This window comes from Silurus meridionalis, chromosome 2 (assembly GCF_014805685.1).
Source record: "Silurus meridionalis isolate SWU-2019-XX chromosome 2, ASM1480568v1, whole genome shotgun sequence".
NCBI classification, from domain to species: Eukaryota; Metazoa; Chordata; class Actinopteri; order Siluriformes; family Siluridae; genus Silurus; species Silurus meridionalis.
Genome location: NC_060885.1, coordinates 15,848,480 through 15,857,513, shown reverse-complemented (window position 1 = coordinate 15,857,513; position 9,034 = coordinate 15,848,480). Strand labels below are relative to the sequence as shown.

The 9,034-nt window shown below is 38.6% G+C and overlaps 1 long non-coding RNA gene across 1 annotated transcript; it reads right to left on the bottom strand.

Annotated features, from left to right (window-relative positions):
* Nucleotides 1–479: 479 nt before the first annotated feature.
* LOC124402436 lies at nucleotides 480–4,038 on the bottom strand. Its single transcript, XR_006928727.1, has 3 exons — nucleotides 2,992–4,038; nucleotides 2,723–2,748; nucleotides 480–2,636 (listed from the first exon to the last, which is right to left on the bottom strand). It is a non-coding gene; the product is annotated as an uncharacterized LOC124402436 (long non-coding RNA).
* Between the last annotated feature and the right edge of the window lie 4,996 nt (nucleotides 4,039–9,034).

Sequence of the window (9,034 nt, the reverse complement as noted above, 5' to 3'; positions counted from 1 at the left end):
GAAAACACAGAAGAGGAGTCAGTGGAAGCTATTTGTTTTGCCATGACACTCCCTGAGAGGTCCTATCTGCTGAAGCTTCACATGCAAAATGTCCCCTCCAGGTCAGAAACTTAATTTCACACAAAACACACCTTTAGCGAGTCCCAACCATAAAGCATGCATGTTCTTGTTTACCCTCTAAATGGCACTGTTATTATATCCCCTATGCTCATAGCTTATTGTGCAATTTTTTTATTTTTAAACATCCCCCCTCTCTTTTTTCTATTTTATGAGTCCAATGCTGTGAATGACTTCTGTGAGGTCATAGCAGACCATCCATTTTGTCCTCTGTATATACACACAGGACACCCAGCACATTGGTGATGTGTGCATTTCAACATGTAATCTGAGACTCGGGGGCAGTCTTGTTTCTCGTTTTCAAGTATTTTTTTGTCATTGAGCTTTTGCCGCAAATTCCTGTAAAAGAGGAAATACTCAGAAATATTCTTACAATGTTGCTCATAATAATCACATACAATTCCTTGTGCATGGAAAATCGAATAACAAATTCACTTAGTGTAGATAATGAGTCTTTTGGGAAACCTTACAGATGCTATTATTAACAGTGTACAGTTGGGACAAAGTGGTTGTTTAAAAAAAAGTGTTTGTGTCTAAAATAATACTAGTTAATATGTTTATAGCACCTTATATACACTGTACATCTGACAGCTGTTTGTCCGCTGTGTGCCGAATCACCCGAATGAGGCACACATGAGAGCGGGCTTGTTGGACAGATTCTGTGTGTGCGTCTGTGTGTTACAGTGCTTCAGTGAAACTCCCAGGGTCTCATATCCCTCCCAGTGTTCAGGGCATGGCAGGAACAAAGCAAACTTTATCAGAACACTGCAAACTCACATTCCGCAGATTCTTAGCACTTGGCAACCGTATAGCACACAGTACAGCAGAGGGGGAGGGGTGAAGGAGAAAAAGAGGAGGAAGCAGACTCCAGAGACCCACTGCTTCCTCAAGTGTGCTCTTACTCTGATTGGTGCCACAACTAACCTTAGTGTCAATGGTATTGCAAACTAATTCTTCTGTACTGTGTCCTTCATTAGAGCTCGCCTTGCGCTCCTCTGTTTCATTCCTTTAATTGTCCAAGCTTATTGTACATGCAGCAAAGGCACATCAAGGTCACAGAGATTCAATGCTATTTGTGCAAAAGTTCAACACCCTCTGTCCTAAACTTACTTTTTTGCTTATTTTATCCGTTTCTATCCCTTTAACCGTAGCAATATCAAACAGATGCACAGATCAAAGAAAATGATGAATGTGTGGTAAAAGTTAAGAACCATAAATAATGCTGGGTTATGAGACCGATGGTCCGACTCCTGTGATCTCCCTGTACTTTCTGATATGTGTGGACCATTTTTATTGATTCTTGCCTCCTCATCAAAGCATTCTTGCTTAAATCATTCTCAAACCACATTTCTCTACTGTAACTTCCTTACATTTATGCTCATATTGCCATCACCTATTAAAAGGCAAAGGTTATAAATCTGACTTCTGTGACCGCAAACCAAGTTTAATCTGTAGCTGTAGCCAAGTAACAAATAACCACCAGGTATGTTAATAAATAACAAAGAAAAATGAAAAGTTTTTGTCCTTTCTCTCTATAGAACAACACACATGCACATTTCTATTCACGTATTTGTTCTCTACACTTCATCTCTTTCTTATTGGAACAAACACATGCCCTAAGCAATGATCAGATGAGCGAAAGGTTTCTGACCTTGTTAGAGGTCGTACTTTTATGCTCTCATTTTCTTATTCAAGCACAGAGGCCGGATTCCAGGCACGAAATGTGCAGTAACAGAACAAGTCAACCATGTCACCTATACACTGATTAACAGAGCTAACTAACTCCCAGAGTTCAGGAGTACTTTGTCCCATGAAAAAAAACAGGCAAAATGTTTCATTTTAGAGCCCCAATTGCTCATTTGATTTGCAAGTGGAAGGCCAGGTTCTGGTCCTGCAACAAAATAACTCTTTAAAGAAAACTGACCAAAATGAGCACAGAGTAACTCCCGATTGTGGTGTTAATAGATCACTCCCTCATATGTCACCTCGACTAATATAATTGAAGAAAGAAGAGCGAGCGTAAGCAGTTCTGAAAAGCTAGACTCCCTCATTCCTACGCTGAGACAGGAAGTGTGCCTATCTCCATGGGAACACTCCCAAGAAAGCCAACTTTCCATACTCGAAGGGAGCCCACTATTTGACTTACGATAACAAATGACATACAGTTCCACTCCTTGTGTTTTTACAAGGCATTAAAAAAAGCCCATAGTATTGTTAAACATGCAGTTGACTGCAAGTTCTTAGAGCAGTAGGTCTTTGTCATATTCAGTATCCAGGATCCTTGTAACCTACAAAGTATTAACTCTACTTGGAATAACTTAATCAATTGTGTCCTTTTTTTTGCCAACTAAAGGACACCCTGTCCTAAAAGGGAGAAGAAATCCAGAGCAAAAGGGCACATAGCAGGGCAGATAATGCAACTGCAGAACATCTGCAGGCCTGCAGACATTACTGACTTCCGGTTACATTCAGAAGCGAAGTAACAGGAGGCACAGAATCAGCTCATTAGTACGCGTTCCCTAAATGAAGGAAGAAATAAATGATTATGCAAATGTATTCTCATTGCTTTACATGCGATATATATATTTACATTTCTCACACTCACAAAGAAGTTCGCGGTTCGAGCAGAGCCTGTAAACAAACCCAAAAAAAAGCTGAGTGATACAAATACTGAACATACAAGAAATAGTGAAACAGTCTGGTCGTTACAATGAGGTCATTTCCGGGTAACCCGGCGCGCGCACACACTTCAAAAGGAAAATAAAACATTTATAAACTTAATTCGGAGCTAAACTGATTTTCGGTGTATTATTTCTGAGCTGAATTGTCCTGGTGAATAGTGCAGCATTGTGTCGTAAAGATTTCCACACTCACCGGAGTTTGGAGCATCGCTGTCGGTCCGCCAACTTCACTCAGTCGGCCGTCAGTGGCTTTTTTCCAGCTTGCTGCCTCTTTCACTAGTGTTGTTCACCGGCTCGCCTCTGGAGGTTTATGCGCCCTTTCTGATCAGATCATCAAGACGCCGTTCTTCAAAGCGACCCTCGACATGTTCTCCAGGCTTTTCCAATGTTTTTCCGAGCTGTCTCCAACTTTCAGAGGCGACGCGCTTTTTTTTGGACCAGGCGAGAGTGAAATAACGTGCCCTATCAACACACACTACCCGAATCAACGGTGTCTTTTAATACTACAACTCATACACACTTTAGTGCGGTAGTATACGTGTTTTCTCTCTTTTTTTTAGGCCTAACCCGGTTTATTTGCACCACATTTCCATTCAGACCGCCGGAAAAGATGGCAACTGCGCTGGATTTGCAGCCCATCTGGCTCCGTCCGAGCGCAGCGCTAAGGATAAGACTCACAAACATCATCCTCCCCGGCTCTGGACACTGTCCCCACTTTTTCTAGGCGGATTTACTGCTTAAGCCCCGCCCCTTTCTGTCAGAGGGAACCAATAAGAGTGCGAGTCGCTCTCGTGTAATCTACGGCCTTCACTTGATGTACTCTGTGACCTCAGGAGCAACCTGCATCCTTCCGTCAACTGCTTTCCATTTCATTCACCCAGCACGTTACTAATACTTATTTATTTATTCCTTTTTACACTGTACACATAACTGTACACATACAGGAGCAATCCTGTCCTTTTCTTCAGTTTTTTTTTTTTTTTATTCGCCTGATCCATCTCAACACCCTACCTATGAATGCAGTTCGGTTCAGTTAAAGACCACTCTGTGCTACTGAAGATGGTTCCAAAACAAACAGACCAGGAAGATACTGAGCAACTAAAGATCTATGAGAATGTATTTGGGTAATCGGATGTTACAATGGCTTAGGACTGCAGTTTGCATGAATAGTTTTGCATGTAAGTGCTAATCACTGAAGCACACCTCAAAATGAATAAAACTATAATGAATGGACATTCAGTGCCACCCAAATGTGAATGGGTTCCCTTCTGAGTCTGGTTCCTCTTTAGGTTTTTTCCTCATACTCTCTCAATGAGTTTTTCCTTGCCACTGTACTGTAGCTACTGGCTTTCTCATCAGGGATAAACTTATAGGCACTAAACTTGTATATTTACCTGAAAATTCAAATTTTAAAACCTCTTTATCTGTATAAAGCTGCTTAGGGACAATGTCCATTGTTAAATGTGGTATACAAATTGAAAATAATTGATTAACTGCAACTGCAATATATACATTGTATATATATATATATATATATATATATATATATATATATATATATATATATATATATACATATTTTTTTATTATTATTAATATTTTATATTATTTTTTTTTTCGTTACGCTCTTAAAAATCTTTTCTGTCCTTGAACAAGGAGTCAGAGCTGCCTCTTGAAAAGGGCATCTCAAGGGAAAAAAGCTTTTGTGACAACCAATAGTAATATGTGTTTCAGTCACCCTCGTAAGCAGTGCAATATTTTGAATACAAACTTAACGAGAGGGCAGGGGTAGAGAGACTGGTTTTAGGGTCTTAGCTGTGTCATATATCACATCTGAAAGCAAAAAGCAAGCTGGTTGTTGTTTACACAACAAGCATGGGCCTGTATTACTACACTGCTATACAGGTCAGATGAGGGTCCACTGACTTACTGTACTGCCTGGGGCTGATAAAATGCAGGTTAAATATTTTAGACTCTACTTTAGTTCTACTTGTACTTTAGTACTTTAGTTCTATTTGTGTTTTTTTTAGTTTGCTTGCTCCTTTCAAATATTAAAGGATAAAGGTTTGACTATTAGCACAAGAAAAAAAAATTGAACACGCTAAAAAAAACATATAAGCAGTTAAATTATTAGGCCACTTTTGTCTGACTGCTCAGTAGTTATGTTGTAGTGATTGTACGTGAACCTGAAATGCAAATTCATAGCCTTACAATAATAAATTATGTATAATTTCATCTAGGTCATTAAAATAGTTATAAGGTTGTTGCTGAGTTAATGTGATCAAAGTAAGTGCACCAGAAGCCTGGGGGAAAACTGTTAGTACAAATGAAGGTTTGCGACAGACTCCTTGGTTGTGTTTACATGTTCTTTTCATCGGTTGTTGTTATAGTCACTCCTGCATAGCCTTTTCACTCCATCTTTATTTCTCAGAAAGTCAGCCAGATAATTAGTCATCAAAATATTATATTTATTTCCTTTGATTGCAAAGTTAGAGTGTGAAATCGAGTGTTTTAACACTTGTGGGATAACATGTCTGAGGAGTAAGGTAGCACAAGTGCACTGTGCTAAAGTTGTTTGGTGGCATTTATTTATTTATTTTTTTATTTACATCTATTTTAGTAGTACACTATATGACCAAAGGTTTGTGGACACCTGGCCATTACACCCATATGTGTTTGTTAGGTCAGGAGTATGAGTTGTTAAGGCACTGGTGTTCAAATTGATCTTAGGTACATGATGTTTTCTTGTTTTAGATGTGTTTGGAATATGTCTGTAAAAGCACATACCTGTGCGTATCAACTCCCACAATGCAAAGGTGCATAGCCAACCAAAATTCAAGCCAATAATTCCTAGCAATTGTTTGCAGACTTCCACCATCACATTTTGTAGACATATTTGGGCAAGGATATAAAACCAATTTTTAAAGCTTCAAATGTTCCTGGGAGAACATAAGGCATTGTAAAATCGTAGAGGTTAACTCAGTAACTGGTCATAAGGGCCTTGGTCAGAGAGATGATCAAGAACCTAATTAACTCTCATAGAGATGGGAGAACCTGTTGGAAGGACAGATATATCAGAAACACTTCATTTATCAGGTCTTTATACAACCCGGATTCCGTTTTTTTTTTTTACATTTGAATAAAATGAAAACTAAAAGACTTTTAAATCACATTAGCCAATATTTTATTCACAATAGAACATAGAGAACATAAATGTTTAAACTGAGAGATCTCACACTTTTATGTACAAAATTAGCTAATTTCAAATTTGATGCCTGCTACAGGTCTCAAAAAAGTTGGCACAGGGGCATGTTTACCATGGTGTAGCATCTCCTCTTCTTTTCAAAACAGTTTGAAGAAATTTGGGCATTGAGTTTATGAGTTTTGCTGTTGGAATTTAGTCCCATTCTTGCCTGATATGGGTTTCCTGCTGCAGAAGAGTTTGTAGTCATCTTTGGCGTATTTTCCGTTTATTGATGCGCCAAATGTTCCCTATAGGTGAAAGATCTGAACTGCAGGCAGCCCAATTCAGCAGCCAGATTTTTCTACTACGAATCCATGCTGTTGTAAAAGCTGCAGTATGTGATTTTGCATTGTCCTGCTGAAATACACAAGGCTTTCTATGAAATTAGATGTCGTCTGAAGGGGAGCATATGCTGCTCTAAAACCTTTATATACCTTTCAGCAGTGGCAGCCTGTGCATTTGGTACCTGGGCCATCAGTGGGGATTTACCCAACTTAATCCACCTCTTAATACCACCACTATCATGTCGCAATTATAGAAACCATCAATACTATACAAAAACGCAACATAACACGTGGCATTACAGGGAGAGAGAGGCATTTTGCGTATTGAGGGTGAATACCATTTTACTAAAGCAAGAAACCCAGTTAAGACAACTCCAAACCTCTACACTACCACCGCAACTGTGCCATGTACATCATCTGGAGCATTTCAGAATCAATATTTATCTAATAACATGACAAAAATGTAAATAAATACATCATACTCACCAGAGATGCTGATTATTTATAGACAAAAGCACTGCAGCCTGCATGTGCACCGCCGTGGCTTGGTGTCGCCCGCTACCTTGGTTAGACAAGTTTGCAAACCCTTTTGTGACTCCAAACACCAAGTCGATCAGTTGCAAATAACAGGCATTCCCAGCAGTATAATTTGCAAAGCTCCTCAGATCCTGTAAACCAGTGGTACCGCTCATAGGCATTGGTATAAAAGTGGCAAACAAACACTTTCCCAGGCTGATAGAAGCTAGCTTCTGGAAAAGTCAGCTTTAAAAATTTATTTTTAAGTAAGTCAATTTCTTTTCCTCCATCAGCCATCGTGGGCGTAAAAAATCAGATCGCTACAGATGTGGTTAGCTAGTCTAATTTGTTTTTAAAGTGCCTTCCAAAACATGCAAGCTGCCCATACTATATGCACTTACGCATCCCATACCATCTGAGATGCTGACTTTTGAGCCGAACGCTGATAACACGATGGAAGGTCTCGCTACTCTTTAATCACAGCGTCCGTGATTTCCAACAAGAATGTCAAATTTGAATTCGTCTGACCATAAAATACTTTTCCACTTTGAAACAGTCCATTTTAATTGAGCCTTGCCCACAGGACACATTTGGCTTCCTTTTTGCATGATAGAACTTTAGTTGGCATCTGAAGATGGCAAGGCGGATTGTGTTTACAGACAGTGCTTTCTGGAAGTATTCCTGGGCCTATTTTATAATGTCAATGACACAATCATGCAGTGATGCAGTGTCGTCTGAGGGCCTGAAGACCACCAGCATCCAACAAAGGTCTTCGGCCTTGTCCCTTACGCACTGAGATTTCTCCAGTCTCTCTGAATCTTTTGATGATGTTATGTACTGTAGATAATGAGATTTGCAAATTTATGTTTAGTCAAATTATTTTTAAAGTATCCCACAATCTTTACACACTCGTTTACAGATTGGAGAGCCTCTGCCCATCTTTACTTCTGAGAGATTCTGCTTCTCTAAAACTTGTATAGCTAATCATCTTACAGACCTGATGTCAGTTAACTTGATTAGTTGCTAGATGTCCTTCCAGCTAAATATTTTCAAAAATGTCTGTTTTTTTGCCAATGCCATGGCTACTTTTTTTTAGACCTGTAGCAAAATTTCTCAGTTTGAACGTTTATGTTCTCTATGTTCTATTGTAGATTAAATATTAGTTCATGTGATTTGAAAGTCTATTAGTTTACATTTTATTCAAATTTGTAAAACATTTCTGGAAATTGGGTTGTAGTAAAGTAGTTAGATGGAAGCCTCTCCTGCAAATAAAATTTTTATAGTAGGCACTTGAAAAGCATAAGTAACTGACAGCATAAGTAAAATGATTCCCTGATCTGATAAGACAGATTATAAACCCTTTTTTTACTGAACCCCAAAAGCTGGTAATACAGGCTAATATTAAAGCATGGTGGAGAAACATAAAGCATGGAAAATAAGTCATATATAAGGAAGTGGTGAATGAAACCAAATGCAGAGGTCCTTGAAGAAAACCTTTAGAGTGAAACATTGGACTAGAGTGAAATCTAAGCTTTCAGCATGACAATCAAGTGTGTTTCTCTTCATGACAAAGCCCAAATTTCAATCCTCATAAACGTGTGATGATACTTCTGTGAGGTAGAATTCGGAGAAACTGCCCAAATCCAGATGTGCAACACTTGTATGTAGTAACCCACATGATGGCTGCTATTTTACTTTATATAACAGCACCCAAAGCCACATGCTACCAATCAATGACTGCACCAAATAGCACAGGTATAAATAAATAATATATTTATATATAACATTTCTTAAAAATAAATTAAAAAATAATAATCATAATATTTTAAACATTCACTTCCAGTATGGTTATAGTCACCCTGATCTAACTGCAATGATTAAAAATAGTGTTCTGGAAAAGAAATGTAATTTACTTAAATCAGCACTTTATAAAGTACACCTCACCTATGGCCACAACCTGTACTAAGAGGTTAAATTTTACATACACCTATATGCGAAAGACAATCATATTAAAATGTTCACAATTTCACAATTTCTTGTTACATTTTTCTTCTTCTTTCGGCTGCTCCCACTAGGGGTCGCCAAAGCGTAATATCCGTTTCCATACTACTCTGTCCTCTACATCTGCCTCTTTTAAACCAACTACAACATGTCTTCCCTCACCACATCCATAAACCTCCTCCATGACCTTC